Source organism: Pelobates fuscus, chromosome 2 (assembly GCF_036172605.1).
Source record: "Pelobates fuscus isolate aPelFus1 chromosome 2, aPelFus1.pri, whole genome shotgun sequence".
NCBI lineage: Eukaryota > Metazoa > Chordata > Amphibia > Anura > Pelobatidae > Pelobates > Pelobates fuscus.
Genome location: NC_086318.1, coordinates 76,104,341 through 76,113,442, shown reverse-complemented (window position 1 = coordinate 76,113,442; position 9,102 = coordinate 76,104,341).

The following is a 9,102-nucleotide window of genomic DNA, read 5'->3' as shown; positions in this document are numbered from 1 at the left end:
ATACAGACGAGGAAGAGAGTACGGTCGACATCAGCCATGGAGAGGTGGACATTCCTCAGTTAGAGGTGGGAAGTCCAGAGGATCATCTTTCCCCAAGAACTCCAGATCTTTATGATGAGTTGCTATCCCAGTCTGGAGGACTAGGAGCACGTCTATCACTATTCCAAAGGATGTGGGAACAATCCACAAAAGACAGATGGGTGCTAGACATAATTCGAAGAGGTTATCTCATAGAATGCCCTACGATCATTCATGTAATCCCTGCAAGAAGAGGGAGTTCATGCAAGTGCCTCTAACAGAGCAGACACATGGATTCTACTCCCACATTTCTCTGACCAAGAAAGCCTCAGGAGTATGGAGACCTATTCTAGATCTGCACAAGCTAAACAAATTATTGAACATACACAGGTTCAAGATGGAATCCTTATAGTCAATCATAAAGGCAGTATTCCTGGTTCAATGGATGATATCAATAGACTTTACAGATGCCTACTTCAATATCCCCATTGCTCCACAACATCAAAAATACCTCAGATTTGCAGTGGAGAAAGGCCATTTCCAATTTTGGGCCCTTTGGCCTGAGTACAGCACCTCGGACATTCTGGTAGTACTAAAAACAGAAATCAGAAAAAAGGGCATTGCTATATTCCATTACCTAGACAACATCTTGGTAGCAGAAAACAAAGATATCCTAATAACTCATGGGAAAATCTGTCTACAATTCCTCCAAGATCATGGATGGAAAATCAACATTGCCAATAGTCAACTCAACCCATCTTAGAATATGGAGTACCTGGGAGCTCTGTTCAACACAGCCAAAGGCACGGTACAACTGTCAAAAGAAAGAGGTACAAGATTGATAATCAAAATAAAAGAAATATTGGCATCCAATGTGACCTCAGCAGAGAAAGCAATGAGTCTACTGGGTTCAATGTCCTCTACTATAGGACTAACAAGGTGGGCTCAATGGAGAATGAGAACGTTTCAAGTCAATTTCCTTCTCCAATTCAAAACAGGGAATCTACATCAACTTATTTGTGTTCCTCCACATGTTCATCAATCACTAATATGGTGGCTACACAAGAAAATTCTGTTAAGGGGATTACCACTGCGAAACGTTCCTTGGACTGTGATAACCACAGATGCCAGCCAATGGGGATGGGGAGCACATCTTCAAACCAAATGTTTGCAAGGGAAATGGAAATTTTCTGCAGTGAACACTCCTTCCAATCTCCTAGAGCTTCTTGTAGAACTCAAAGTCCTGAAGCATTTCCAACAGCATCTACAACAGAAATGGGTAAAAATCAGATCAGACAATGCAACGGTTGTAGCTTATATCAACCATCAAGGAGGAACTCGAAGCCGAAGAATGGGTCTAACAGCCATCCATCTTCCAGGAGTAGAGAACAGAAATTTTTACTTACCGTAAATTCTTTTTTTCTTAATATGGTGGCAGTCACATATGGGTTTTGCTCCTCCCTGTGGACAAGACTTTTAACAAGCTTATTAAAAAGGATCCTCCCCCTTTGGGTATAAAGGCTCAGACCGCAAAACCTACCCCAGTACGTGACAAGTAAAGAAACCAGACAAATCCAATATCCAATGCAAAATTACTTTAATAAAGAGGGAGGGTTATAATACTGCCACCATATTAAGAAAAAAAGAATTTACGGTAAGTAAAAATTTCTGTTTTTTCTGTCATATGGTGGCAGTCACATATGGGATATAGCAAGAATCCCTCTGGGCGGGACCTATGCCACGACGGCTTGTAACACCGTACGCCCAAAGGCAGCTTCAGAGGCAGAGAAAATGTCTAGCCGGTAGTGCTTGATAAAGGTGTTGTAAGATGACCAGCATGTTGCCTTGCAAATGATTTCTGGAGATGCAAGTGCTCTTTCTGCCCATGAGGTAGCCATAGCTCGAGTAGAATGGGCCTTGATAGCAGCAGGCGACTGAAGACCTGAGGAAGAATATGCCAAATCGATAGCCTGAATAAGCCAACGAGATAAAGTACCACGGGAAGATACCTTACCCTTTAAGTGACCCTGAAAATTAACAAACAGGTGATCCGACACTCTGAATTCCTTTGTTCTGTTTAAATATATACGTAACGCTCTTCTTACGTCCAACTTTTGCCATCTGTGTTCTTGAAGGGATGAGGGCGCACTAAAAAAGGAAGGTAAAATAATAGGTTGATTCACATTCTTTGAAGATAAAACCTTAGGAAGAAAAGATGGTCTCGGGTAAAGAACCACCTTGTCCTCATGGAAAATAGTGAATTCGTCTGAGGAGGATAGGGCGTGAAGTTCTCCCACTCTTTTGGCTGAGGTGATGGCCACCAGAAACAAAACCTTAAGAGATAAAATTTTTAAAGGAACTTCCTCCAAAGGTTCAAACGGGGTAGCACTAAGGGCTTGAAGGACTAGGGCTAAGTCCCATGATGGAAACACTGATCGTTTAGGAGGCCTCCTGAGGCTGATAGACCTAAAAAACCTTCTGACAAAAACATTTGCTGCCAGATCCTTTAGAAGAAAAAAATTCAAAGCTGATATTTGGACCTTGAGAGTTGAGACTCCCAGGCCAGCGTCAAAGCCCTCTTGCAAAAACTGAAGAATGTTATCAATTGATGGTTGTAAGATCGGGAACCGGTGATCCCTACACCAGTGCAGAAACTTGGACCAAATTCTAAAGTATATCCTAGAAGTCGATACTCTAGTGGCGCGGAGTAAGACAGCTATTCTCTCATCCTGCAATCCCTTGTTTCGAAGGATCAGCCTTGCAGTAGCCAAGCCGTCAATCTGAACATCTCTAGTACTTTCAAGGGTAGGTTCCTGTTCACAATGAGATGAGCTGACATGGGAAGTTCCCAATAGCTGATGGTCATCTCTTTTAGGGCGGCAAACCAGACTCTGTTTGGCCAATAAGGGATTATTGCCAATATCCTTGCCCTGTCCGTTCGTATCTTGAGGAGAACCTTTGGGATCAGGGGCAGAGGTGGGAAGATGTAAGCCAGCTGAAAATCCCACCTTATTGATAGAGCGTCTATCCAACTGGGTTGATCCGTTCTGAATAGGGAGGCGAAGTGGTAAACCTTCTTGTTTGATCTTCTTGCCATCAAATCTACTTCTGGTACGTCGAATTTCCCAGTTAGGATTCTGAATACGTCCGGGTTTAGCGACCATTCCTTTTGGTCCCACTTTCCCCTGCTCAAATCGTCGGCTATAACATTGTCGCTGCCTCTTATGTAGACCGCCGTAATGTCTTCCAGATTTCTCTGCGCCCATTCCATAACGGCTGTACAAAGACTGTAAAGCCTTCTCGCTCTGGTTCCTCCCTGTCGATTGATATAAGAGACTACCGTACGATTGTCTGACTGTATCTTGACCGCTCTTTGAAGTAACCAAGGTCTGAGGTGATGAAGAGCATACAGAACCGCCAACAATTCTTTGAAATTTGTGGATTCCTCTGCTTCTTTGGAAGACCATTTTCCTTGGAACATGGTGGAACCCAAGTGGGCTCCCCAACCTGAGTTTGAAGCGTCTGTGGTGACTATCAGCCAGACCTTTGGTAGAAAGGACAAGCCTTTTAACAGGCACTCTGAGGTTATCCACCAATCTAGCTGCTTTTTCACCTGAGGGGACAGTAGGAATCTTTCGTCTAGATCTTCCTCCTTCTTTGACCAAGACGTCAGGATGTTCCACTGTAAAGGTCTGACCTTTGATCTTGCCCATTTGACTGCGGGAAAAGTGGCCGTAAGAAGCCCTAACACACTCATGGCCTCTCTGAATGAACAACTTTTCATTCTCTGAAGGTTGGAAATCGATCTTCGGATCTTTATTCTCTTCCGTCTGGGCAGAAAAATTGACATGGTGGTTGAATCGATTTTGAACCCGAGAAACTCTATTACTCTTGTTGGAATGCAAACTGATTTTTTTAGATTCAAAATCCAACCATGGTCCTGAAGAAACTTTATAGTGATCCGCAGATCCTCGTGCAGTTGATCTTCGGTATGTGCCACCAGTAGCCAGTCGTCTAAATATGGGACAATTGAAACACCCTTTTCCCTTAAATGAGCAGTTAGAGGAGACAGGATTTTGGTAAAGATCCTTGGAGCGGAGGACAGACCAAAAGGTAGAGCCCTGAACTGGAAATGAACGGTGTGACTTCTTCTTCTTATTGCAAATCTTAGATATTTCCTTGAAGTAGTGGCTATCGGAACATGTAGATAGGCATCCTTTAAGTCGATTTTTACCATAACGTTTCCGTTTTGCAATAGGGGAAAAATTGATGCGATTGATTCCATACGGAATCTGTGATAAGGGATAAACTGATTTATCCTCTTCAGATCCAGAATGGGCCGAAATGAGTGGTCCGGTTTTGGAACGAGAAACAGTCTTGAATAGACTCCTCGAAATTCCCGTTTCTGTGGCACTCTTTCTATTACCCTTTTGTGAAGAAGCAGCCTGGTCTGACAATCTAGAGCTCGAGATTTCTTTCTGGACTGGTAGGATGAAAGTAGAAACCTTGATCTTGGCTTTTCCAGAAAAACAATCTTGTGTCCCTTTCGGATAATCCTTAGAACCCAAGGATCCTTTGTGGTCTGTTCCCATGTCGGTAAAAAATATTGGAGTCGTCCTCCTACACCTCTGGCGTCAAAAACGCTTCCCTTTGTCTCTGAAGCTTCTCTTGACTTCGTTACTCTGTTCAAATTTTCGGTTCTTTTCTTTTCTTTGAAAATAGTGTGGTCTTTCCTGAAAGGGTCGTCTACCCCTGGATTGATAATTCCTGTAGCCTGCTCTCCAGGAAATTTTTTGATCCTGAGGAAGTGCCTTCTTGGTTTCAGACATCTGACGTATGATTTCCTCTAAGGGAGCGCCGAACAATTTAGCCTTTTCCAGAGGAAGTTCACAAAGGACTGCCTTGGACGCCGTATCTGCCGACCAAGACCTCAACCATAGGGCACGTCTTGCCACCGAAGTCAAACCCATGATCCTGGAGGCCAATTTTATCACTTCTACTGACATATCCAAAAGGAATTCATTCGCTAAATGCATGTTCTGAAACATGTGACTAAGATCAACAACCTGGCCAGATGAAAAATTTTCTTGTACTAGATTTAGCCAAACTTCATTCGCTCTGGCTGCTGCTGCCCCTGCCAGAAGGGCTTTACATTGGAAACCGGCTGTCTGATAAGCTCGCCTACACGAGGTTTCGGCTCTCTTATCCATGGGATTTTTTAATGCTGCAGTTTCTCCAATAGGGATCGTGGTTCTCTTGGCAATCTGTGCCACCTGAACATCAACTTTTGGGAGATCTTCCCACATAACGTTGCTAGCCAGCTTAAAGATGTCCTTGAAGTGTCTGGAAATAAAGGCACGTTTTTCCGGGTTTTTCCATTCCCTAAAAATAGAATCAACTAGGCTCTGTTGTACAAAAAAACCTCTCTTAGGATTTTCTGCTCCCTGAGGTAGGATGGTCAGATTCACTTCTTTAACAAATTTACGGATTGCCTCTGATGGAAAACCCACTGGTTCACTGGATGAGGAACCCGAATCCTCTGATTCGACAGAAGAAGAACATTCCCCTGAAGATGATCCAGATGAGGAATCTCTTTTTCTTTTATTGATCTTTCGTTGACTGGGGGCTTCTACCCTCTTAGAATCCTTAATCGTGTCCAAGGTCTGGGACAAACTCTCCTGGAACCAGGATAGGAAAGATTGCATATCCTTTTGCTTCTCTCTTTCCAACGAGTTTGCAGTACACAGACTGCATATTTTCTTCCTAGACCCGTCTGGGAGGGGAGTTGCACATTCGCTGCAAACAATATGTTTGGACTTCACCGTAGCCTTTCTAGGCGTGGGAGTTAGTTTCTCTTTATCCATCTCAGGTGGACTAGACATATCTGTAAAAATTAAACGGATACTCCTTAGAAAGTATTTTCTCCTTCAGAAAGTATTTCAAAGTAAAGATCTATTTTCTGTAAATCTTACCTCAAAATACCTCTGAGCCGTGTGGGGGGGCAGGTGACACGGCGTACCTCTTCTGATCTGCATCATGCTGTCAGTGGGTACTAGCACAGCTTTTAAATTCAAATTTTCGCGTTTTTTTTTTTTTTTTTTTGCAATATCTCTTTAAGCTTCCGTTTGCGCATGCGTCTTTGCGCACCCGGAAGCTTAGGTGGAACGCAAACACCACCCGGGCGTGCGTTCCACCGCTGTGCGCTTGCTCAGAGCGAGCTCCGCCTCCCGGAAGTATTTGCCGGAAACTTTCTCGGCATAAATTACAGACCTCAGTATGCTCCGTAACGATTAAGAAAACGGAGCATGGGCCACTCAGCTTACCACCCGGGCAGCTCTCGGACCGGATCCCCCAGACAGCAACCTGTGTGTCTCACCAACGACGAAGTCCTGTCCATCCCTATCGGGACAAGAAAGAAGACTGGGGTAGGTTTTGCGGTCTGAGCCTTTATACCCAAAGGGGGAGGATCCTTTTTAATAAGCTTGTTAAAAGTCTTGTCCACAGGGAGGAGCAAAACCCATATGTGACTGCCACCATATGACAGAAAAAAATCTGTGACAGATTTCCTCAGCAGGGTGGAACTAGATCCAGGAGAATGGAGTTTATCAACCAAGATTTTCCAAGTGACAAAATGGGGTCTTCCTCAAATAGACTTGATGGCAACAAACAACAACAAGAAGGTGAGCAATTTCTGTTCCAAAAAGCTTGACCCTCAAGGTATCGGAAGAGACGCACTATCGTGCAAATGGCAGTTCAAACTGGGATATGTATTCCATCCAATCCCACTCATCTTCCCGCTCCTGAGGAGGTTAACACAAGAAAAGGTATCCATCATCCTCATAGCCCCATACTGGCCATGAAGACTGCTGAGTCTCTGCAAGGAAGCCCCATGGTTGCTTCCGGAAGTTACATACCTGCTACAACAAGGACTGGTCCTTCGCCCAGATCCAGCCTCCCTCAACCTGATGGTGTGGAAATTGAAATAGAAGGGCTAAAGGATAAAGGGTTTTCCCAAGCAGTAATCAAAACTCTGCTTCAAGCCAGGAAATGTTACACCTCAATCACGTATTACAGAGTATGGGACGTATTGACATTCAGAATCCATTAACTAAAGACATCCTGGAATTTAGTTGGTCTGGCCTAGACATGGGGTTGAGCTATAATACAGTTAAAGTGCATATATCAGCCCTCTTGGCTCTTACAAACCACAGATGGGCCTTTGATACAGATATAGCAAGATTTATGACAGCGGTGCTAAAGATTAATCCACCTATCAAACCTTTTGCCCCTCCATGGGATTTACCACTGGTTCTTAAAGCACTTAAATCTCATCCTTTTGTGCCTTTTGATTTTCTCTCTCCTCATCTACTTACCATCTAAACCAGGGGTGGGGAACCTTCAGCTCTCCAGATGTTTTGGACTACATCTCCCTTGATGCTTTGCTAGCATTATGCCTGTAAGAGCATTATGGGAGATGTAGTCCAAAACATCTGGAGGGCCGAAGGTTCCCCACCCCTGATCTAAACCATTCTTCTAGTGGCCTTAGCATCGGGTAGAAGAGTATCAGAACTTCACGCTCTGTCTGCCAAAGAACCCTTCACGGTTTTTCACAAGGATAGAATGATCTTAAGAACAGTTCCTGAATTTTTCAAAGTGACTTCAGCATTTCACATGAGTGAGGAAATAGTGCTTATATCATTGCAACCAGAGGTTCAGTCCAGTGGAGACCGGTGGGGATGATCCCAGTCTGACCCTGGGAGGCAACACTACAAAATCAGGCCCAGAAGATGAAGAAAGGCATGCAGATTACCAACATAAAGGAAAACAAAATGGCAGATGCCACGTTTGCCGCTGCTGGCTACAGCCAGCAATCAGACCTCGAAGCTAAGCTGGACACTATTTGCATAATTTTCAAGAAAACTGGCAGATCGAGCACAACAAGCTGCTGAGCACAAACCATGTAACCACTCTACTATGACACCACCCTCACCACCTCTTAATAGACGCAAGGGGTCCAAAAAGTGCAGGGCCTGAAAATGGCGGTGGACCAAGCGACCACTCAAGCCTGAACGCAAGTCCACACGGCTTGGGCTGGATGGCTCTAAACACCAGCACTGGCGAATACTGACCCGCTCTAACGTTAATTACTTGCAGAGGCCAGAATTGCAGCTCCACTGAAGCGTATGCCCAGAGTCTGATGTGGTTTAGAAATCAGCTTGGCGATCCCTGACCAGCCCAAGCACTTAGCGGTGACCACTTACCTTGCACCAGACGAGTTCCAGAGCCTGAACACGGAACTCTTGGCCAGACGCTGCTACCTCCCCCACCCCCTCCCCCCCAGAGAAGAATCGGAAGACTTTGAAATTATCCCCCACTGGGACTCATGTTTGCCTTACCTGGGAGGCTTCCTAGGGACTATTTACATTACACAAGTTTGCATTAAACATGTTGATCTTTATTATATTGTTTTATGCTACGCTACTCACTTAACAGTACCTGGTCATTCTAGTTTTTATTTTTAAGTTAATATTGAGACCTGTCTATTGTTTTGTTCTATTTATCATATGAATAATCAAGCAGTGAGTCTATACAACATCCTCTCTGAATGTTTAGGGTGTCAGTGAAATGCCGACTAGATTTCTTCAGGCAACAAGATGCTCTGCTTTTAAGCTTAAACGTTGTAATATTATCGGCTAAGCTCTATCTATACCTTTTCTTTACACCATACTGCCTTGATAAATCATACTATCAGTTGTATACTCTGATAGGTGTAAAGTTTTTGTTTGTATACACACTGTAGTACTATGCTTACCATTATTATTATTTTTGCCTATGACCTTTTTTTTTTTTTTTTTTTTAAATTTATTTTCCGTGCATTTAAGCTGAACAGACGTGCTTGTGGTACCCCAAAGGCATTCCACTCGCGTGTATCAATAGCATTTGTGACAGTGGGATATTTAGAGACATTTGCACATTTTTATATTTAAAGTGAAAGATAGGCAATAGTGAAACTTATGATAGAACTTATTTAAAACAGGTACATTGATCATAACTTTACTGCGACTGCTAAATATATGGCATTCG